Source organism: Felis catus, chromosome A1 (genome assembly GCF_018350175.1).
Source record: "Felis catus isolate Fca126 chromosome A1, F.catus_Fca126_mat1.0, whole genome shotgun sequence".
NCBI lineage: Eukaryota > Metazoa > Chordata > Mammalia > Carnivora > Felidae > Felis > Felis catus.
This window is the reverse complement of record NC_058368.1, coordinates 91,443,542-91,467,870: the sequence shown is the minus strand read 5'-3', so window position 1 is coordinate 91,467,870 and position 24,329 is coordinate 91,443,542. Positions and strand designations below refer to the sequence as shown.

The 24,329-nt window shown below is 48.4% G+C and overlaps 1 long non-coding RNA gene across 1 annotated transcript; it reads right to left on the bottom strand.

Annotated features, from left to right (window-relative positions):
* Nucleotides 1–5,456: 5,456 nt before the first annotated feature.
* On the bottom strand, nucleotides 5,457–23,202 carry LOC109499726. Its single transcript, XR_006597767.1, has 5 exons — nucleotides 21,663–23,202; nucleotides 18,172–18,329; nucleotides 6,843–7,003; nucleotides 6,412–6,527; nucleotides 5,457–6,079 (listed from the first exon to the last, which is right to left on the bottom strand). It is a non-coding gene; the product is annotated as an uncharacterized LOC109499726 (long non-coding RNA).
* Nucleotides 23,203–24,329: the final 1,127 nt, after the last annotated feature.

The following is a 24,329-nucleotide window of genomic DNA, read 5'->3' as shown; positions in this document are numbered from 1 at the left end:
CTCTCTCTCTCTCTCTCTCTCTGCCTGTCCCCTCAAAATAAATAAATAAACTTAAAAAAATCACATTCCTGGGGTGCCTAGCTGGCTCAGTCAGCAAAGCATGTGACTCTAGATCTTGGGGTTCTGAGATCGATCCCCACATTGGGTGTAGAGAGTACATAAAAATAAGTAGATAAAACGGGGCGCCTGGGTGGCTCAGTCGGTTAAGCGTCCGACTTCAGCTCAGGTCACGATCTCACGGTCCGTGAGTTCGAGCCCCGCGTCGGGCTCCGGGCTGATAGCCTGGAGCCTGCTTCCGATTCTGTGTCTCCCTCTCTCTCTGCCCCTCCTCCGTTCATGCTCTGTCTCTCTCTGTCTCAAAAATAAATAAACATTAAAAAAAAAACCCGTAAAATAAAAAATAAATAGATAAAACTTAAAAAAACAAAACATTTTTCTTCATTTCCACAGATTTCAGACCTCCATTTCCAGATGCCATATGCCCAGGGAATCCCCTAATGGGACACTGCTTCCCACTCCAGGCCTGTCCTATACACTCCACCCTGATTGCCTAAGGGACCACGTTAGACTAAAACCTGACCATGTCACCCTGCCCCCCACCCCCTGAGGCTAATAAAAACCAGGTTTCCCTCTCCAGGTCAGTGCCCTTGTTATACAGCAGGCAAATAAATACAAGCTTCAGGACACCTTTCACTTCCGTGCCCAGTGGGGCTCCACGTAGGGCACCCACACCCAGCATCACCCTCAATGTAACCCCTGTTCAGGGCCTCTCCCTTTGTGTAAATGGTGGCTGCTTCCAGGCTGTTTCCAAAGCAGAAATGCAGAAACAGTTCCTAGATTGTTTTTATCACCATAACGACAGCTCTTCTGAAGCAAAAATTATTGCTGTCCTATCTTCTAAATATACATATGTGCCATTAACTGTCTTGTTTTTTCCCATATGGGAATTAAAATAGTCCAGGCGCTAAGGGGATTTCCATGGACAACAGACTGAAGGGGGATCCAGCTTATATTTCCCTCAGTGTGCTCTGTGTGTGTTCTGTGTCTTTTCAGGAAATGCTTCACTCCGTGTCCACTTGACAGCTTCAGGTCAGGCTGAATTTCCTCCTGATATCTTGGTTGCAGCTACACATCTCTCAATCCCTGAATTTTTTTGAGCACAATTTTGCTGTGAGGCCTTTGTTCCTCCTGGGTGGGGTGCTCATGGCCCATCGCCCACCAGTGCCATTCATCCAACTGGTCCTTCCTGTCACCAGATTCATCACCTGATGCCTCCTCACACGTAAGTACTGGTATTCTGTCTTCCACCTGCCCCAATGCCTGGGACAGTTCAACTTAACTTCCTGGCCAGCTCTAGCTCTGTCCCTGGTCTATAAACTCAGCAAAATCATCCATCCTGGCTGTAAGGGAATTCAGCTTTCGAAAAGCTTCCCAGGCCTGACTCAACCATGGAATCAGCTGGAAGGCATTTGAAAGGTCAGTCCCTGTGGTTACAGCTTAATCATCCTGGGCTGGGTCCGGGCGCGGAGAGCTGTCTGGGAGATTGTCAAGGCACCACCTGGGCTGAGATCTGCTGCCCACCCCGCCCCTCCCCCCCCCCCCTCCCCGAGGAACATGGTGCACTCGGCCATGAGCTGCACCTGAGAGCAGGGCGTCTGTGGTCCTTCCCACCTCCTGGTGTACCAGCGAGGGGAGAGACTCTAGTAAGGTCTCAGGTGGTTCTCATGCACAAGGGGGCGGAGTAGCTCCTCTTAAAAAGGGTTGGATGGGCGGGTGCTTTGCTTTTCGTCTGAAGAGGGGGTGGGTAGTTCTCGGAAGCTCTCTGGGGCTGAAGACTCGGGCCTGATCTAAGGGGTTTTTCTGAAGTTTCAGACTTTCAGGAGGGGTTTCTGGCTTTCCAAAGAAATGATTTCACACAACTTTAGGGCTGCTTTTCTTTCCAAGGATAAAGAAGCACAGGTGTTGAATCTTAAATCTCTTCAGCCTTAGGGAAAATCTAACTTAAGGAAAATTGTTTCACCCTTTCATTACAAAATGTTGAGTTATGAAAGTCTTTGGATGAATTTCTTGAAACAGGAAGGGAAACAGGGAAAATGCTGGGAGGAAAAGTAGTTGAGGTTAACAAGAGAGTAAGGTAGTCTTGAGTGCTGGTGTGTAGGGAAAGGCTTTCACCAAGAAGGATGGAGAGCAGGGGTGACGGCGTGAGGCAGTGGTGGCCTCTGCTGTACCAGAGAAGTGATTACCAAGCATCTTAACTTCAAAGATAAAATGGGGTCTCATCAGGCCTCTGAGTGACAGGGAAAGCTGAAGAAAAATTCCCAGACAGGAAACTAAAGGGAGGTTCAGTATCCTGCTACTAAAGGAGGCCAAGCAAATGAGAAAAATGTTGGAGAGAACTTATGGTAATTCTTACTGGAACGGCATCTAGAAAAGGTGAAGCAGGTAAGGGAGAAGCTGGAGGAGGAGATGAAGGTTGTGGAGAAAATACAGTTGTTCCCACTGTTCAGGGAAATTCAGCCTTCTCAAGCCGAAGACCACCAGTGGGATTGGAGATAAGAGGGGATTTCAACAGGGGCCTCTCCATAAGCAGGGGGCAAAGCTTCCCACCCTGGCCCATAACTTTTCTCCTTAAAGGTCAACAGGAATCTCGTAAAAGGAAGTGCATCTCATTACGATCTAGAACTGCTTTTTTCTATCTTTAAGGGAAGGAGGGGGACTTGTAAGCTGATAGTCAACAATTAAAATATTTTTTCATCAATACCAACATGAAATCCAGTTTAGGAAAACAAGGTCATAGCCAAAACTTGGGAGTTCTAGGGAATCTGGAAGGAATAGAGAGGGACTCAGGTAAAAGTGATTGGGGTTTCAACAGATAAGTAGTGATAGCCGTGTGTGTGCTTGGGTGGAAACAGTTGTCAACAAAGAGGTTGGAGAGCGAGGGGGGAAAAAAAAGGAAAACAAGGGTTTGTATGGGATCCACTGGGTGCCGAGTTCTGGGCTGGAATGAGAAGGGCTGCATCTGAAGCTAACGGGGTCAAGGAAGGGCATTGGTAACAATTACGGATGACATCAAGGTTTTAAGAAACACAAGTCAAGAGCAGAGAGAAGGGAGGTGTGCAGAGAATTTGACTCTTACCCAAACCATAAGCGGAGCAGTAGATGGAAGGGGGAGGGGGGAAGAAGGGGAGAGTGGAGGGCTAAGGGGGTCATTGACAAGGTGGAGGGGACCTAGAGGCCCTCGGGCAGGAACTGGCCTCCACCCACAGTGAGCACTAGGTACCAAGCCCTGGTTTTCCACAGAAGTACAGAGCCCCAGCATTCCCACTGGCTCTGTGATTTTTGGGTGCATCCTGAATTCTCTGGGGGTCCTGGTGTCCTCCACGGGGAGGGGAGGGGCGGCGGTTTAGGTCTTCCCTGTGATTGAGGCAGGCTCATCCAGCGTTCAGCCCTTGTGATTCACTGAAGGACTGGGATATTGATAACACCTGCCAAATCTCTGCACCCTAGCATCTGCTCAGATAACTGGGAGAAGGTGTGCCTGGCCTCAATTAGGGCAGTGATTCTAAAGGATTCTGGGCCTTAGACCCTCAGCTGCAGACTAAGTTGTCTTCACAAATGCACACACCTGACTTCAGAATAGTTTTTTTCTCTTAACCTCCCTGCGAGCTCCAGTCAAAAAGGACCAAGCCCCAGACTCCATAAAACTATGGAATTACCTGGGTTCCTTTCACTCTTGAATTAAAAGAATTCTGGTGTGAAGGGTCTTTGCCATGGACCACAGCAATAGCATCCTCAGTGGCAACCCTTCTCCCCTGGTGTTCGATGTTCAGATGAAACCTCCTTACAGGGGTTAACTGTATAGAGGAGATAGCTCCAGGGTGGGGAGGGGCTTGGTGGTGCTACAGTCCCTGGCAAGTGTGTCTGTGCCCACACGGGTCTGTGACTGATATGGTGGGTTGTCCACGTCCATGGGTCCTAGCTGTATTCCTCTGCCTGGGATTTCACACACAAATAATGGTTCTGAACCAAACTTGCCTCCAGCTGCAAACATTCTAGTCCACCCAGGGGTGAGATCATGGGGCTTGATAGCTGACCCATGGGCTGACCAAGTTCTCACAAAGCTTGTGTTCTCCACGGGAAAGCAATATTGTGCCAAGCCCTGCTGTACTAATTAACATGGCCTTATTTTAGTTCTTGGTAGGAAAGTGAAAGACAAGATGGTATGTAAGTGATCGGAATTATTCAAGAGAAAGATGGACAAGTTTTGGATTTACAGAGGAAAAGGAACAGTTTCATAAAGTTCGCCCAGGAAATGTGGATAAACAGCTTTGAGACCTAAGATAGTTTACATTATAAGCCATTTGGTCCTATTCACAAAGAAGCTCTGAAGTATGAGGCATCAGCTATAGCCTCCCAAGGGGTAAATGAGGCCCAAGAACACTAAAGGGATTCTGTTCAAGCATCCAGAAATATGGAGGGCAAGATACTCTCCTATTGCCTCCTCCGTCTGTGAGCTTTCCTTGAGGGCAAATCATCCTCCAGCAAGGATGTTCGGAGAGGAGAGTGAGGGGGTTACTGATCCCAAATCACTAAGAAGCTGAGCTCCCTCCCTGCTCCTTGGCTTTCTCCACTTTTTTTGGTGTCATTTAAGCCCTAGCCATATGGCCAAGCTAGATGGTCCTCTAGTTAATTCCATATCTGTTTTTTTTTTTTTTTTCATTCCATTGGGTTTTGGCAAAAGGAGTCATAACATTCCCTGTCTCTGAAGTGGGAGTAGAACCCAGTTGAAGTTCTGGATGTGGATCCAAGTCAGAGGTGTTCTAGGTTGCTAGGTGCAGGGTCTGCTGGGAGAAAGGCAGGAGTCAAGCATGGAAATGCTATGGAAGGCTCAGGGCTCCCATCTATGTCTCCAGGATGCTCCATGTAGATCACAGGTGGGGAGGCCCATGGTAGCACCTCATGGGGAGCAATTTCTCCTTTAGTGTCAGCAGCCACTTTATAGTAGAACATTTTGATATCCTAATAGCTAAATGCCCTATAGAGAATTTTCTTCACACTGATTCTCAAATGGCCCAGGCATTCAGGGTCACTCCCATGGACAGCAGCTGTAGCACCTTAATGGGGTCCCTGCTCTCAATGTCCTATGTATGTAGGCCAAATGTCTTCCTAGGACTGTTCGGGGCAGACACTGTGCCAGGTTGACCCAGAATGAAGCTTCAGATCAGTAGGACAGGCACACCTACCTTCTCTCATCTCTGGACCACAGTGGGGTACAACTTTCTCTTGGGGACTTAGCTTTTCTGTGTGAAGTACTCCCTTCCCATTATCTCCCCCCCCCCCCGCCCCCAGTGCTATTTATCAAGCTGGTTCCTGCTCCTCCCTCAAATTTTCAGTCCTCTGTGCACAAACACCTTCTCAGGTGCTGTCTGTTACTCAGTCCTGAAAACGGACTCATGTTGTACACGTGATGTAACTCCTTGGTCAAGTCTAGACCTTCCAGTGGTCTTTAAGGTCCGTGAAATCATGGATCATGTCTGTAAGCAAACTAGAATAGCTTCCCAACACTGATGCTTCAAAACTTAATAGGACCTGGAATGTTAAGTGGAATCACTTGGAGGCGTTTGTCAAAGACCAATGCCAGTGATTTGGACAGAATTACTTTGGGCTGAGGCCCACCACTTTGTATTTGTAAACAGTTCTTTAGTTTATTCCAACGAGCAGCCTGGTAGAGCTCTATTCCCATAGAGGAATAGCGTGCATTTTGCCATGAGCTGCAGCTGACAGCGGGGTGGGGGGGGGCTCCTTAGTCTTCTCCCCATCCCCCAACCCTCCTCACTGTGCTCCAGGGAGGTGGGGATTTTGTAATGGACTCATTCCTGGGCTGTAAATTAGAACTCGCTGACCTTTCACGGTGCTGAGGGGGCTCCCTTCAGGGATTCTCCAGTGACGATCCAGGTGGGGTCCAAAGTGTCAGCAGTTCCGAAGGTCTCAGGTGGTTCTAATGCACCATCAGGATGGGTAAATTTGCTTCAATAGGGTCCAAATGGTCAGGCTCTTCTAATTTTGCTCCCCCTCACCCCTTGAGAAATGAAAGCATTTTATGAGAACCCAGCAGCTTGAGGCAGAGGACTGGAGCCTGACCTAGAAACTCTTCCAGAGATTTCCTCCGGAGGGTTTGCAGATCAGATAATGGGTTTGTCAAATATTCTTAGGGTTATTTGTCCTGCAGAGATGATGTGAGGAAATGCTGTTTCACCTTGAAAGCTTATGGAAACCCAACGCTGTAAGAAATTGTTTCTATTAAAAATGCTTCCTGTGTAGATAGGTTGAAACTCTTGGCTGAATGCTTGAATACAAGGGGCACTGTGTTAGTATTGTACAGGCAAAAGTACTTGAAGTGAATGAACATACTTGGTTTTCCTAGAGGAAGGTCCGTAAATGGCAAATTCTGGGTGAGCCAAGGGCAGATAGTTTCAGATGTGCCATGGAAGGGACTTGGAACTATTTATAGAGATAGTCACAGGTTCCTGAATGACAAAAGAGAAATAAAATTTTTGGATTGTCAGGGGGAAAAGAGTGGACCAGAGGGGGGAAAAAACGGGGAGGTTTGAGACCATTTAAGCCCAAGTGTGTGATGAGTCTGACTGAAACTGGGGACAGGGGGCTCAAACACACAGGGATGATTTCTGTGGTGAGGAGGAGCCCCACACTGACCTTCCTACTATAGACCCTCCATCCCTGTGGTGTCCAGGGTGCCCCCAGGTGGCAGCTGTCACCTCCCACAGGTCTCAGGGGAAAGGGTGGGGACCAGGAGTTTGACTTTTGGGTCATCCAGTTCCTACCTTGGTCAGGACCTGGTGAATAACTCCTGACTCCTTGGATGCAACCAGGAATCTTAAGGCAGCAAGTTGTTTGTGGAGGCCTCTGGGTGAATGGGTAGGTAGGAGATAGGGTATCTAGCCTGCAATCTGTGCAAGTCCTCGCACACCCCTACTGCCCCATCCTGTGATCCAAGAAAAGGAAATTGAGCCCTGGTGCACCTGGGACTGCTTTTGTTTCCCCTACTGTGCCCTGAAGGAGGCTCTTGGAAAAGCCTCCCAGGGTGAGCACATAGAGTCCAGTCTAACCAGTGTCTCCCTCCACAGAGATGCCCTGGGGGTGGGGCCCCCAGACAGGGCCACCCTTGTCCCTGACTAATGTATGGGTGTATTGCCCACCCCGTGGTTCTAGCAGAGTCCCTCTGCCTGGGGTTTGACACCCAGACAGAGGGTCTGAGTTCCTGGAATGCTCACTTTTGGATCTATGGTTGCTCACAAGCGCCCTCTAGTGACCATGCGGTTAGCTAAGTTCTCACAAAGTTCATGTTAGCAGGAAGACAGTTACTTGTCCAAGGACTGAATCCTAATTGTTTGGGTTAAACTTATTAGTAATAGGAAAGTGAACCGTTGGGTGTAATGATAGTTTTGAAGAGAGAGACTAGAGTAAGCTGGGATCTATAACGGGATGAAATTTAACTTACACTTCTTGTGAGGCATGTGGAGAAATGGATGTAAAGACCATGTGATCTCGACATATGTGCATGGGTGTACACATGACATGGAAATATTCTAAGACTATTACAGCACCTTCAGCTCAATATTGTAGGAGGATGATGCCAAGAACTTCCAAATGAAGGGACAAGGCTGTCCTCCTAGAAGACGCTGAAGGCAGGATATAAAGTGTTCTCTCTGATGTAAAAGTGCCCCTTGAATGTCAATGAGCCTGTGAACACTAACAATGAGAATGCAGGATAAGGTGGCCAAACTCAAGGCCCTGGGAAGCTGAGACCACTCCCAGTTCTTTGGCTTCCTTGTCTTTCTTCTACAGGGAGAAAGATCAAAGTTGTCCATTCCAAAGTTTATTCATGACCTCAACCTAGGGGAAGGAAGAATTCATGCATACAGGGGACTGTGTTAATATCTTGTCTCCCCACTGGAGTTAGGATCAATGTTGTAGAGGATCTTGAAGTTTCCAGATCTGGTTCAGAGTTTGTAAAGGATCTATCTAGATCCTGTGGAGAGATGGGACCTTCTCTTGAGTAAGTTGAGACGGGCTTGAAGGTGACAAGGGGAAGGCTCAGGCCCTGAGTGCCTGGCCAGGTTCTGGAGGTCTTCATCACATATCACTTTCCTGGGCTGCCTGAGCCTCTTGAGCATCCTGGTCATGTTTAAAGTTCATATTCCAGAGCATATAGCAGTCAAGGTCAAACTTCCCTCAGCCAAAGCAGCCCCTGTAACCCCAGGGCCTATAGTCCAGGAATGTGACCCATTCCACTGGCTTTGGGACTTGACAAAGGTTGCAAATTGGAATCCCCAGCTGGAATAGGTGACAGGTGGCAAACTTGCATGACCTTGTTTTTTTTCAACCTTGCAATGAAGTGTTGATCTACAAAGCCTTCTGTCAGTAGTTCATCTGTCTACTGATGACCTTCTGGGTGTGACAGAGCTCTGGGATGCAGTGGGACTTCTGATGGCCAAATGGGAAGGATGGACCAGAGAGATTCCACCTGCCTCCAGGGTTCATGAGGTTCTGGATCCACTTGCCCAAGTCTCCCAGTGTCAGCTCCTCAAACCGCTAGTCATGGTGTAGAGGGGGGTGTCCATGCTGCTCCTCACTTTCCACGAGGCTTGTGTGGGGTTGAGTTCAGAGGTCCTTGGAAGCAGCTGTGACTTTCAGCCTCTGTCTCAGCTGGGACTGTGTGCTGAGCTGAGGGCTGTGTCCTGGTGGATTCCAAGAGCTGCCTATGGATGGAGTCAGGGCCAACCAGGCCACTGTCCTAGTTGGTTCATCCAGGTTTGGGAGCCTTTGTTCTCTTATGCCATCATCCCACACCTGCACCTGAGCTAGGCTGTGTGTGGAATTCTGGGAGAAGATGTGCTGTGGTCTAGAGATTTCCAGGGTCACATGGTAAACCATCTTTCAGTGAAACAATTCCCAAATCAGGCTGAAATTCCAGATCTGTAGATTTGACTAAAGCAGATGTTTTGAAGGCGTTGTCAAAGTTTGTGTATATCCATTGGCTCTGGCCAGCATTTTCTCTAATAGGTATGGAAAGCTCACCCTTGATTGGTCAAGTATGGATGGGCCAACTGAGATCTCTGGTGGTTTTAAAAACCATAAAGGAGACCTTCTGTCTCACCCGCCTGGTCGAGTCATTCCTATCCACAAAGCTGTGGTTAATTCAGGGACTTAAGCTTGGAGTGCCTGTCTTAAATCACAGGTGCCCCTAAACTAGCTTGATTTGAGGGCCTTGGAGGTGTGCCTGATGACAATGTGGCCAGAGGTTGCAGAGCATCATTGAGCCCCATGCCTCTACCTAGAGATTGAAAGATTGGGGTATTTTCCAAATGCATACCCCTGATTTCAGAATTTTTTTCCTAGCTGAGAGTTTCCATGCAAGTGGGAAGTGCAGAAACACCAGCATATGTAGAACTCCTAACTTAGCCAATCGTTCTTCAGTCAGGAATTGAGATAGTTCTGGCATTAAAGGCTCTCTGCATGGGTATCAGTAGTACCATCCTCACTAGCAACCCTGCATGTCTTGTCCTTAGTGTTAGACCAGTCCTCCTTATACAAGTAACTGGACAGAGGGTCTTGTCTCTGTGGGGGAAAGTCTCTGATCATGGTGGTCGAGCACCAGTTCCCAAGGCTGTCATTGAGTGATCTGTGGTGTACTTCCCAGGGCGGCAGATCCTAGTGTGACCCTTAGCCTGGAATTTAACACCCAGATCAGAAGTTGTTAACCAACCCCAGATCTGGGTGCAAATGTTCTTTTCTGCCCCAGGTTGAGAGGATGAGGTCATAGAGGGCACCCCATCAGGCAAACTGAGTTCTCACCAAGCTTCTATTCTCCGTGGTAAAGGGATTTTTGCACACAGTCTCCTCTGGATTGTTTGGTCTTATTTCAGGTATTGTTAGGAAAGAGAAGGTGCATGTGTACATAGATGTAGATGTTTGAAACTGAGCAATTGTTGAAGACCAAACTTGAGTCTACTCAAGGGGATGTGTTCATTTGAAGTTGTCCCAGAAAATGTGGAGAAACAGGTCTAAAAACATATATTATTTTTATGTTATAAAATATGAATTATTAATATATATTAATATATTAATATGAATACCTAGAAAACTATGCTAGGTACTTGTAATGCAAGAAGTGAGAAGTAGCAGCTGTACATTAAATGGAAGGAATGAGGCCCAGGAACCTGAAAGAACAGCCATCTGATCCCTCAGGAAAGGCTAAAGGCAGGATTCTAACTCCTCTATGATCTGAAAGTCCCTATGATGCGGAAGGAGTCTCCATGCAGGAAGAGCAATGGAGGAGAGGGAGAAGAATGATGGGTCCCAAGGCCCAGGAAGCCGAGTTTTCTTCCTGCCCTTGGTCTCTGTCTGTGTCCTACCTGAGCCTCAGGGACAAGACAGAACTAGAGGTCTTATTCCATTACACAGCAGCAGGCATGGCATCCCTTGTGTCAGGTGCAGTAGGCTTCAGTGTTCAAACTGTCTTAAACCTCAGTCATAAAAAGTGGCTCACTGCTTCTGGGGTGGGGTCCACTGGGGTGGAGACAGGAAATGGGTGTGGAGATCCCATGGACAGCTGAGAGGGCAAGGATCCCATCCAGGGACCTTAGGACATTCATGTAGATCACATGTTGGGGGGGGGCATAGCATCTACTCATAGGGAACAATTCCTGAACTCCCTTCATCCCTCACTCACAGCTTCAACTTAAGCAGAAATCTGATATCCACCATCACACATAAGGGGCATAAACTAGATCTGTTTCCACACTAGAAATAAAAAAATCCAGGAAGGTCTGTCTCAAGGGTAGCATCCATAGCATTCTGATGGGAATCTTTCTCTCACATTCCTGGTGTGCAGACCAAGCCTCTTGGTTATTCAGGACCACAATTTGTCTTCCATGTTTGTCCACTCGACAGATCTGGCTGAATGAATTTCCTCAATTACCCATGCTCCAGCCACACTGCTCTGCACCATCCTGAGTACATTGAACATCTCTTGTCTTGGGAGCCGTGCTCCTTCTGTTAGCTGCACATCACCCTCCATGGCTATTCACAAGCTGGCTCCTACCTCTGAGGTGTCCGTTGTCTTGCACGTAAAGTTCTTCCATCAGGTGACCCCTCTGTAGTCTGTTCTTGACCTCACCAAACACTTAGAAAATTCTACTAAGTCCTGGTCAGTGAGATGGTAGATCGTGTGTGCAACTGAATTCAGCTGCAGACTCCTTCCCAGTCCTGAGGTGACAGTGGATTCCTCTTTTCAAAAGTCCGTCCCTTTGGGGACTTCAGTACATTGAGGGTGAGGTCCAAGAACTGACATTTTGAAGCAGCTGGGTGATTTCAACATGCAGCCTGGGTGGAGATTTCCTCCCATGGAGGAATGGTATGTACCCTGTCATGAGCTGCACCTGAAAGCAGGGGCCTCCTTGGCTTCCCCACCTCACTGTGCTCTGGGGCACTAGGATTTTAGTGAGTCACACTGAGGCTGTCAATTAGAACTGCCTGGAGGGGGTCTCCCAGTGCTGATGAGGTCCCTTCTTCAGGGAGTCTTATGTGACGATGCAGGTGGGGCCCAAGTAGCAGTTCTGAAGGTCCCGGCTGGTTCTAATGAGCCCTCTGGGTGCAGTAGCTCAGTGTCAAAAAGATCAGACTGTCTGGTTTTGCTTTACTTTCCTTGTTTTTTCTCTCCAAGAGACTGAATAGAACTTCATAAAGATCAGAGCAGCTCAGGGAAGAGGACAAGGGCCAGACCTGGAATTCTTCCTGAGACTGACTCTCTCAATTGGCATTACATTTGACGAAGTGACTTTTCAAATGTTTGTAGGGCTGTATGTCCTCAAGATGACATGTGAGCAAATGCTCCAATTCATCCTCAAAATTTATGGTAAGTCCTCACTGTAAGCTAAACACTTTCACCTAGTATAAAACAATTCCAGCAAAAATATAGGAATTTCAGTTAAACGTATTTACACAGAACATATTTAAGTTCGTGGCTGAATACTTGAACACGACGGGGCACTGTGTTAGTATCTTACAGGTAAGGTACTAGACATGAATGAATCTACTAGGTTTTCTTCATGGGTCAGAACTGTGGGTGCCTGGGTGAGCCCAGGACAGTGGCTGATGTGTGATAGAAGTGACTTGGAGGCATTTTGGAGAGGAGTCACTGTATATTCCTGGATGACACGAGGAGCACTATATTAAGACTGTTGAGAAAAGAAACTGGAGCAAAGGGAGAAACTGAGGGATTTGCTGGTCCCTAAAACCCAAATGTGTGAGTAGAGGCTGAATGTAGGTGAGGTGGGCCTGTCAACAGGTGGCTCAGACACGGGGACACTCAGGGCAAGTTCTAGCCTGACCCTCTTCTAGAGGATCCCTGGTCCTCCCCTCTAGACCCTCGAGCCCTCTGCTGTCCCTGTGCCCCCTGGTGGTGGCTGGCATCTCCCTAAGGTCTCAGGAAAGGGTGGGGACAGGTGGCTCTTGGTGCTGGGTTATCTTGGTCCTACCTTGTTCAGAGCAGCATCATGTTCACTCCTGACTCCTTGATACCTCATGAAATCTGAGGGTAGGAAGATGTCTCTTGAGGCATCTGGGTGGATGGGTAGGTGGGTGGGGGTATCCATCTGGCAGCCTTTTTACAGTCATCAGTACCAGGAGAAGGGACCCCAGGTCCTGGTGTACCTGCAGCAGCTGCCTTCTGTGCCCTGAAGAAGAGTCTTTGAAATGCCTCCTGGGGTGAGCACGTAGAGTCTTGTCTAACCAGGTTCAGGCACCTTGTCTATCTCCACGAAGATGCCCCCAAGGGAGGAGCTCCCAGCCAAGGTGACTGCACTTAAACCCAGCTGATGTGCCTGCAGCCACCCCTGTCTGACTGATCTATGGGTGCATTGCCCACCCCCCTGGTCCTAGAAGAGTCCCTGCCTGGGTTTTGACACCTAAGATGGAGGGTTTGGGTTCCCTGGAATGTTCATTTTTTTGATCCATGGCCACTCATATGCTCCCTCTAGTGACCATGACGTCCTCTCAGTTCTCACCAAGTTTGTTTCTGAGCAGGAAGATCCTATTAGTCCAAGGACTGAATCCTAATGTTTTGGCTAAACTCATCAGTAATAGGAAAGTGAACTGTTGTGTGTAAAGATAGTTTTGAAGAGAAAGACTAGAGTTAACTGGGATCTATAACAGGAGAATTCACTTACACCTCTTGTGAGGCATGTGGAGAAATGGATGTAAGACCATGTGATCTCAGTGTGTACACAGATGTATACGTGACACAAATATTCTAAGAATGACTCTTGTAGCAACTGCAGCACAATGTTGTAGGAGGATGAGGCCCAGAACTCTAAATGAAAGGTCAAGGTTGCCCTACTAGAAAATTCTGAAAGCAGGATTGAAAAGCTATTCTCTTTATCCTTGTATTTTGCCAGTTTCACTATGATATGTCGTGCAGAAGATCGATTCAAGTTACGTCTGAAGGGAGTTCTCTGTGCCTCTTGGATTTCAATGCCTTTTTCCTTCCCCAGTTCAGGGAAGTTCTCAGCTATTATTTCTTCAAGTACCCCTTCAGCACCTTTCCCTCTCTCTTCCTCCTCTGGGATACCAATTATGCGTATATTATTTCTTTTTAGTGTATCACTTAGTTCTCTAATTTTCCCCTCATACTCCTGGATTTTTTTTATCTCTCTTTTTCTCAGCTTCTTCTTTTTCCATAACTTTATCCTCTAGTTCACCTATTCTCTCCTCTGCCTCTTCAAGCCGAGCTGTGGTGGTTTCCATTTTGTTATAATTTCATTTAAAGCGTTTTTCAGCTCCTTGTGACTGTTCCTTAGTCTCTTGATCTCTGTAGCAAGAGATTCTCTGCTGTCCTGTATACTGTTTTCAAGCCCAGCGATTAATTTTGACTATTATCCTAAATTCACTTTCTGTTATATTATTTAAATCCTTTTTGATCAGCTCATTAGCTGTTATTTCCTGGAGATTCTTCTGAGGGGAATTCTCCTGCTTGGTCATTTTGGATAGTCCCTGGTGTGGTGAGGACCTGCAGGGCACTTCCCCTGTGCTGTGGTGTATAACTGGAGTTGGTGGGCTGGCCGCAGTCAGATCTGATGTCTGCCCCCAGCCCACCGCTGGGGCCACAGTCAGACTGGTGTGTGCCTTCTCTTCCCCTCTCCTAGGGGCGGGATTCACTGTGGGGTGGTGTGGCCCGTCTGGGCTACTTGCACACTGCCAGGCTTGTGATGCTGGGGATCTGGCGTATTAGCTGGGGTGGGTAGGCAAGGTGCACAGGGGCAGGAGGGGCAGGCTTAGATAGCTTCTCCTTAGGTGATCCACTTCAGGAGGGGCCCTGTGGCAGCGGGAGGGAGTCAGATCCGCTGCCAGAGGTTTGGCTCCGCAGAAGCACAGAGTTGGGTGTTTGCGCGGAGCGAGCGAGTTCCCTGGCAGGAACTGGTTCTCTTTGGGATTTTGGCTGGGGGATGGGCGGGGGAGATGGCGCTGGCGAGCGCCTTTGTTCCCCACCAAACTGAGCTCTGTCTTCCGGGGGCTCAGCAGCTCTCCCTCCCTTTGTCCTCCAGCCTTCCCGCTTTCCGAGCAGAGCTGTTAACTTATGACCTCCCAGACGCTAAGTCGCGCTTGCTGTCCGAACACAGTCCGTCAGGCCCCTCCGCTTCTGCAAGCCAGACTCGGGGGCTCTGCTTGGCCGGGGAGCCGCCTCTCCGCCCCGGCTCCCTCCCGCCAGTCCGTGGAGCGCGCACCGCCTCGCCGCCCTTCCTACCCTCTTCCGTGGGCCTCTCGTCTGCGTTTGGCTCCGGAGACTCCGTTCTGCTAATCCTCTGGCGGTTTTCTGGGTTATTTAGGCAGGTGTAGGTGGAATCTAAGTGATCAGCAGGACGTGCGGTGAGCCTAGTGTCCTCCTAAGCCGCCATCTTGCAAAAACCAAAAGCTATTCTCTATGTAGAAGTTGTTTCTTGAAGATCAATGGGCCTGTGAGTACTAAGAATAAATGGTCACAATTCTCCCCCTGCTATCTCAGCCTCAAGGCCCCTGGAAGTTGAGCCCCTCCCAGCTCTTGGTTTCTCTGTCTCTCTGCTCCAATCCTGACTACATGGAGAAAGATCAAAGTCGTCTGTTCCCATTTCAAGGTTTATTTATGACCTTGGCCTTGGGAAGGAGTTCATTTGTATAGGGGGCTGTGCTAAATTGAGTTGGGATCAATGTTCAGAGGATCTTAAAATCTCCAGATCTGGTTCAGAGTTTATGAAGGATCTATCTAGATCCTGTGGCAAGATGGATCTTCTCTTGGGTGAAGTTGAGATGGGCTTGAAGGTGACAGGGGAAGACTCAGGCCCTGAGTGCCTGGCCAGGTTCTGGAAGTCCTTATCACACATCACTTCCTGGGACGCTTGAGCCTCTCAGGCATCCTGCTCATGTTTAAAGTTCATATTCTATAAGGAGTCCAGGTCAGACTGCCCTCAGCCAAAGCAACCCCTGTAACCCAGGGACTGTAGTCAATGAATGTGACCCATCCTCCTGGCTTTGGGAACTGGCAAAGGCAGCTGGTTCCATGTTGGAATCCCTAGCCTGAAAAGGTGACAGATGGCAGACTCACATGAGTTTCCTTTCAACCTTTCAGTGAGGTGTTGAACTACCAATAATGAAGGTTTTGTAGATCATTTGTCGACTGATGGCCTTCTGGGATGTAGTGGAATTTCTGATGGCCAAATGGGAAGGATGGACCAGAGAGATTCCACCTGCCTCCAGGGTTCGTGAGGTTCTGGATCCACTTGCCCAAGTCTCCCAGTGTCAGCTCCTCAACCACCAGTCATGGTGTAGGGGGGGGGTGTCCACGCTGCTCCTCACTTTCCACGAGGCTGCTTGTGTGGGGTTGAGTTCAGAGGTCCTTGGAAGCAGCTGTGACTTTCAGCCTCTCTCTCAGCTGGGACTGTGTGCTGAGCTGAGGGCTGTGTCCTGGTGGATTCCAAGAGCTGCCTATGGATGGAGTCAGGGCCAACCAGGCCACTGTCCTAGTTGGTTCATCCAGGTTTGGGAGCCTTTGTTCTCTTGTGCCATCATCCCACACTTGCACCTGAGCTGGGTTGTGTGTGGAATCCTGGGAGAAGATGTGCTGTGGTCTAGAGAAGCTGGGGTTTCTGGAGTCACATTGTCAAAGGTTGGGGCAGTTTCACAAATACACACCCCTGATCTCAGAATTTTTTCCTTGCTGAGGGGTTCCATGCAAGTGGGAAGTACAGAAACCCCAGTCTGTGTAGAACTCTTAAATTAGCTGATGGTTCTTCACTCTAGAACTGAAATAGTTCTGACATTAAAGATTCTTCTCATGGGCACCAGCAGTAGCATCTTCACTGTCAACCCTGTGTGTCTTGTCCTTGGTGTTAAATTAACCCTCTTTATATGGGTAACTGTACACAGGAGCTTGTCCCTGGGTGGAGGGAGGTCTCTGATTAGGGTTGTGGTTTTTCCAATTCTGGTCAGACGTTCCTGTACCCATGGCTGTCATTAACTGACGTGTAGTAAACTGCGCAGGGCAACAGATCCTAATGTGACCCCCAGCATGGGATTTAACATGCAGGTCAGAAGTTGTCAACTAACCCCAGCTCTGGGCTCAAATGTTCATTTCTGCCCCAGCGATGAGATGATGGGTGCCTTCTATGACCCATAAGGCAACTGAGTTCTCACCAAGCCTATATTATCCATGGGAAAGATATTTTTTTCGAATACCCCAATCTAGTGTTTGGTCTTACTTTAGGCATTGTTAGGAAGGTGAAATAAGGTGGATGTATATAGATGGATGTTTACCTGACATAATTAATACTTTGAGTCTACTCAAGAGATGGAATCATCCAGTGAACTTTTTCAAGGAAATGTGGAGAAAAAGGTCTAAAAGATAAGGTACAAATAAACATGTTATTTTAAAACTTATAAACTACACTATGTAGTTCTGAAGTGAGAGACGGAAGCTGTACATTAAATGGAGAGAGTGACGCCCAGGAACCTGAAAGAATAGCCATCTGATCCCTCAGGAAAGGCTAACGTCAGGATTCTTACTCCCTCCTCTAGGACTTGAAGCCACCATGATGGGGAAGGAGTCTCCATGCAGGTAGGGCAATGGAGGAGAGGGAGAAGAATGATGGGTCCCAAGGCCCAGGAAGCTGAGTTTTCTCCATGCTCTGAGGTCTGTGTTCTGAGTCCCAAGCACAAGACAGAAATAGATGTCCTTTTATTCATTCACACAGATTTTCATGCCATTGGATATAGAGACCAGAAGTGGCCATGGTATCCCTTGTGTCAGGTGCAGTAGGCTTTGATGTTCAAATTATCTTAAAGTTCAGTCCTAAGCAATAGCTCACTGTCTCTGGGGTGGAATCTGCTGAAGAGGAGACAGGAAATGGGTGTGGAGATACCATGGACATCTGAGGGTATAGGGATCCCATCAGGGATCTTAGGATGTTCTTGTAAGTCACATGGGGGGGCCCACACCATCTTCTCATAGGGAACAATTCCTGAATTCCCTTCATAGCTCACTCACAGCTTCAACTTAAGAGAAATCACTATCACTCATACAGGGTGTGAACTAGATCTGTTTTCACACTAGAAGTAAAAAGTCCAGGCATGGAATGTCACTCAAGGTCAACAGCCACAGCATTCTGATAGGGATCTTTCTCTCCCTGTCCCTGGTATGCAGACCAAGCCTCTTTCTTAGGCTATTCAGGACAGGAATTTCTTTTTCACATCTGTCCACTTGATCAAGCTGAATTTCCTCAATCATCTGTTTCAGCCACACTGAGAACCTCAAACATCCATACTGCACCATGCTGAGAATATCAAGCATCCTTAGGTCTTGGGAGCTGTGCTCCTTCTGTTAGTTGCATGTCCCTCTCCAGGGCTTTTCATCAAGCTGGCCTCCTACCCCTGACCGAGGTGTCTGTTGTCTTGTGCATAAAGGCTTTCCAGAGTGCACTCATCATAAGTACTGTCCCTTAGTCTGTCCTTGACCTCAGCCAACACTTAGTCAATTTCAGTGTAAGTCCTTGGTCAAGTCCCCTTTCCCACTCGCTGTCTGAGGTCAGTCAGAGCAGGGATCATGTGTGTGAGTGAATTCACCTGCAGACTCCTTCCCAGTCCTGAGGCGACAGTGGATTCCTCTTTTCAAAGGTCAGTCCCAGTGTTGGAGAATTCAGTACCTGAAGGTGAGGTCCAGGAACTGACATTTTTGAAGTGTCTGGGTGATTTCAGCATGCAGCCTGGGTGGAGATTTCCTCCTGTCAAGGAATAGCAAGTATCCTGTCATGAGCCGTATGAGAGCGGGAGCCTCCTTGACTTCCCCACCTCACTATGCTGCAGGGGCTGGGATTTTAGTGAGTCACACTGAGACTATAGATTAGAACTACCTGAAGAGGGTTTCCCAGTGCTAATGAGGTCCCTTCTTCAGGGATTCTGATGTGATGATCCAGGCGGGACCCAAGTAGTAGCAGTTCTGAAGGTCCTGGGTGGTTCTAGTATGTGCTCTGAGTGCAGCAGCTCAGCCCCAGGAGGGTCCACTAGTCTGGGTTCTTTACTTTCCTTTTTTCTTCTCCTGGGAGACTCGAGAGCTTTATAAATATCAGAGCAGCTCAGGGAAGAAGACGAGGGCCAGACCTGGAATTCTTCCTGAGACGGACTCTGCATTTGACGAAGTGACTTTTTAAAGGTTTGTAGGGCTGTCTTGATCATGTGAGAAAATGCCATTGTTCAGCCTTAAAGCTTATGGCAAATCCTCACTGTGAGAGAAATGGTTTTACTTCTTAGTGTACAATATTTTTAGCAAAAATATAAGAACTTCAGTTAAATACTTCCTGTATAAACTTAAGTTCTTGGCTGAATACTTGAATACAAGGGTCACTGCGTCCATATCCTACAAAGTACCAGATTTGAATGAACATGGTAGGTTTTCCTAGAGGAGGGTCTTCATGGGTCAGAACTGTGGGTGCCTGGGGGAGCCCAGGACATTGGCTGAAGTGCCACGGTCATGACTTGGAGGCATTTGGAGAGGGAGTCACTATGTATTCCTGGATGACAGGAGGAACATTATATTGTAAGACTGTCGGGAAAAGAAATTGGAGCAGAGAGGAACTGAGGGATTTGCCGGTCACTTAAATCCAAGTGCTTGGGCAGAGGCTTGAGTGTAGGTGAGGGGTGGGGCTGTGGACAGGAGACCCAGACATCAGGACCAAGTCTGTGCTGAGGGGAGCCCCATCCTGAACCGCTACAAGGAGTCTTCTCTCTCCCACTGTAGACCCTCGAGACCTTTGGTGTCCCCTGTGCCCCCTGGTGATGGCTGGTCTCTCCCTCAAGTCTGCAGGTAAAAGGTGAGGACCAAGTGGCCCTGACTGCTGGGTCATCCAGGTGTGAGCCTGGGTCAGACCAACATCATGTTCACTCCTGACCAACAGATGCTTCATGAAATCTGAGGGCAGGAAGTTGTCTCTTGAGGCCTCTGAATGGATGGGTAGGTGGGTGGGGGTATCCACCTGGCAGCCTTCTTAATCACTCCCAGTACCAAGAGAAGGGCCCCCAGGTTCTGGTTCTGTAGTAGCTGCCTCCTGTGCCCTGAAGGAGGGTCTTTGAGAGGCCCCCCAGGATGAGCACAGAGCCTGGTCTAACTATGTTCAGGCACCAGTGTCTACTTCCCCAGACCTGCCCCAGGGGAGTGGGGGGCTCTGAGACAGGTTGACTGCACCAAAAACCCCGCTTAGGTGCCTATAGCCACCCCTATCTCTAATCTATGCGTGCATTGTCCAGCAATGGTCCTAGCGGAGTTCCTCTGCCTGGGTTTTGACACCCGAGACCAAGGATCTGGTTCCTTGGAATGTTCATTTTTGGATCCATGGTCGCTCACAAGCATCCTTTAGTGGCCTTGAGGCCAACTCCATTCTGCAAAGTTCATCTTCTGAGCAGGAAGACAATATCTGTCTAAGGGCTGAATCCTAATTTTTTAAGACCAAACTTTCATTTGAGAGATCCTTGAAATGTTAGTTTCCTGGATGGGGTTACAGAAGCTTCCATTCATGCCACCACAGCAAGAATCAAGAATTCTGAAAGTTGAAGCAATTTACCTTTTTGGATACATAACTTATTAAAGCATGTCAGAAAGTGCAGAAATAGAGGCATTCAACAGAGCAAAATCAAGCAATGGGCTGACTGTCCTAACAGAGTGGAGAAACTTTCTAGCTAGAGCTCAGTCCCAGGAATGAGATCTGCCTCAGCCAGAGAGAGACCCAGACATGGGTTTTGATGGGTTCTTATTACAACTAGTCAAAGGCAAGCTCAAAAAAACCTAGGTTCATATTTCCCCATGAGTGCAGTTGGCTCTTGGACCAACAAAGAGAACCTTTGGTGACTTCTCACATGTAGGTTGAGCAAGAACCCAGTGACAGGCCTTAGCTAGTGATTCTGACTCCAGGCTGACCTCTCTGGGCCTGTGCTGAGATCCTAGGCAGGATGGCCTGGAACTGCTCTTGTACCAGTATCTCCACATCTCCTTTGTGTGAATATCAGGTCTCAGCCACTGTCTAGCAAACTCCTAGAGATGTCTGAGGACCTCCCTGGGCCCAGCTGTGTCCTCAGAGCAGAATTTCCTGAACTTCTGCCTGGAAGCTGCAGCGTTGGGCGGATTCCTCTGTGGAATGGTCTCAAGGTCTTTGGTAGAGTCTTCATCAAGACTCTGCTGGAAGGCTTTTGGGGAACCTGGACTTGGGGAGATATTAGCACAATTTCTAACTCCTCCGCCATCATCTCATCTGATGGTGACCTTATTTTCATTCTGGACTTCTATTTGTGTCTCTAGGTACCCTTCAGTCTCCATTCTGGGACTTTGGCAAAGGATGTCTCAGACTCCTCTGCACGTGCCACATTGGAGGGCAGGGGACAATGGGAGTGGGGGCACCTCACAACCAGACTCGAAGCCCAAAATCAATTCTGAGACAGACACACACACACACACACACACACACACACACACACACACACGCACACGACTCCTAATGGTTTTGACTGAAGTTAATGACATGAAAGTGAAGTGTCTTGTGTAATGATTGTTTTGAAGAGAAAGACCAGAGTAAGCTGGGATTTCTATCAGGAGGAAATTTCATTGACGCTTCTTGAGAGGCATGTAGAGAAACGGATATAAGACCTTGGTGACCTCGGCATACGTGCATGGATGTTTACATAATACAAAAATACTTGATTGAAGCAGCAGCTCAGTGTTCTAGGAGGCTGAGGCCCCAGAACTTCTAAATGAAAGGTCAAGGCTGTGCTCCTACAAAATGCTGAAGGCAGGATCGAAAGGCTGTTCTCTCTGATATACAAGTTGTTCCTTGAAGGTCAATGAGCCTGTGAGCACTTAGAATGAATGGCCACACTTCTCCCCCTGCTATCTCAATCTCAAGGCCTCAGGAAGCTGAGCCCCCTCCCTGTTTCTTAGCTTCCCTGTCTCTTGCCTCCTATCCTGGCTACAGGGGGAAAGTTCAAGGTTATTTGTTTCCATTTCAAAGTTTATTCATGACTTTGGCTTTGGTGAAAGAAGGATTCATGGGTATGGTGGACCATACTAATACCTTGTCTCCCCAGTGGAGTCTGGATCAATGTTCCAGAGAATGTCAAATCCTTCAGATCTGGTTCAGAGGGAGAGGAATTTGGGTCCTGCTCCCTAGGTGAGCTGAGACTTTCTCTTGGGTAAAGTTGAAGAGATGGGCTTGAAGGTGACAAAGGGAGACTCAGGCCCTGGGTGCCTAGCTGGGTCTTGGAGGTCCTCACCACACATCTCTGCTGGGCCACTTGAGCCTCCCAGGGGCCCTGGTCATGTTGAAAGTTTAGGGTCCTGAGCTATGTAGCAGTCAAGGTCAGACTGCCCTCAGCCAGAGCAGCCTCTGCATCCACCAGGCCTGCAGTTCATAAATGTGACCCACCCCACTGGCTTTATGGTCTTGGCAATGGCAGCTGGTTCCAAAGTTGGAATCCCACATGAATATATGGCAGGCAATAGACTCTCATGACCTTGTTTTCCACTTGACCCTCAGGTGTGTCCTGTCCAACCTTCTGTCAGGCAGTGTTCACAGAATAGACTGCTGCTGGCCTTCCTGGTGTGACAGAGCTCTGGGAGGTACTGGGATTTCTGAGGTTGGACCTTGAACATGGGTGAGAGAGAGTTCACTTGCCTCTTGCCTTCCTCAGGTTCTGGGACCACTTGCTACATCTGCAAGCCCAAGTCACCCAGTGTCTGCTCATCAGCCCCCAGTAGCCCTGGGGGAAATTTCCAGGTTCCTCTACACTTTCCCCAGGGAGGCTGCTTGTGAGGCTGAGCCTGAGGTCCCAGAGTATAGAGCCATCAGCCTCCCTTCCCCTCTGCTGAGAGCTGTCTCTGGATCTCAAGGATGTTTCCTGGTGGATTTCCAGTGCTGCCTGTAGATGGAGTCAAGCCCTACTCGGCTACTGTCCTTCTTGATTGTCTCTAGGATTGAGGCCTTTGTTCTCTGCCAGTCGTTTCACACCTGTACCTGAGATGGTCTTTCCCAGGAAAACTGGGAGATGATGTACTGTGAACCCAAGAGAAGAAGGAAGTTTCCAGTCACATGTTAAAACTTCTTTCAATGAAACCTTTCACACTGAGGATTGAACGTTCTACATCTATAGACTGGTCTTCAGAAGGATACAGTTTGGAAGTGTCCTCAAAGCTCCTTTATAGACACTTCTTTGACCAAGAGATGTCCTACTTTTCTCTGATGGATAGAAATCTCACCCAGGATTGGCCTAGCATGGGTGACCCCATTGAGATGTGTGTGGCTGTTTTGATGAAAATGTCCTGTGGGCTTCATCACCTTCTTGGGGCAGTGCCCCTTCTAGAAGATCCTGCAGTACTTCTTGTTCAGGAAGTGCCACCTGAGTGGGGAAGTAGGGTACCAGTCTGTCCATATGGTCTCAATTGCAGATCCCATTTGGCATCTGCCTAACCCCAGTGAGTGCTTCTTGGCCAGTTACATCATTCTGGGTTATCTTACCCACCCTCCTTTTGTTCTGGAGAAAGGTGGGATGAGCAGTGCCCCTGATCTTGGTCATCAGGGGAACACAGGACTGTGGCCAGCCTGCAGTAGGCTGCATCCTTTATGATGTCATAAGGTACAGAAGCCTGCATGCTTCATGTCATATGGTACAGAATTGTCCCTGGGGTCCTGTGGCAGATGAGGGAAAAAGAGAGCAGCAGATGGGTGGGTGTCTGCATCAGGAGAGCCCACTCAGAATGACCCCATGTTACATGGAGCAACCTCAGGGATGCAGTGCCTGGATCATTAGGGGTGCCTGGGGATGCTGCCTCTGTACAACCTTTGCAGGAGAGCCTCAGAGGGTATGTCTGGGTACCAGGAGCCCAGGGGCATCTGTTCCAGCCCAGTGGGCCCAGCTTGCCTGGAGCTTGACTCATGGGCAAAGGACCACTGAGCCTAGGTCTGAGCTCCCATGTTAACCCAGGTACATGGAGCACTTTTCTGGCTGTAGCTAACCAACAGATCACCTTAGATATTTGGATCTCTTCAGAAAGTTTCCTTTGGGGAGCAGGACTTAAGTGCAGACAAATGTGAGAAAGATGATAGATTCTGAGTCAGCCAAGTGCCTGATTCCATGTTGTCCCTTAGCCTGTGTCTACTCTAGGCTCCCCCTCCCCCTGCCCCAGGATCCAGGTAGGAAGAGAAATCCTCTTACTGTATTTCAAATTGTATTTTCTGCTACTGGGTTAGGGGATGAGGAGTATTAGAGACTACATGACTGTGATTTTTTTTCTTAGGTCCCTTTTCCAATGGTAAGTCCTTAATCAGATTCAAGGTAGTGGAGGTTCCTGGTAGTGGTAAAGGATCCTCTGTGCAGGAGCATATGATGGAGAGAGAGTCACAGGGTGATGGGTGCCAGGTCCACAGGATACAGAACTGCCTCCTTGTCTCCTGCCCTCCCTGTATTTTAGCACCCTCTCTAGCCCCAGCTATAGGCTGGGCCTTGAGGTGATCCAGTTCTACTTCAATTCTTCATTGGTTTTAGAAAAGGCAGGGAGTCTTAGAATCTCTCCTATGTCTAAATTAGACCCTGGATCCCAATGAAATTTAAGTCCAGGATCTGAATTGTAGTCAGGGAAGATGAAACGTCTGCTGGGATTTGGGAGCTATTGGGAGAGAGGCAGGAAAAGGCATGGTCATGACCATGTAGGGCTCAGGGATCAGGCCTTCCTGTGGGACCTGAGG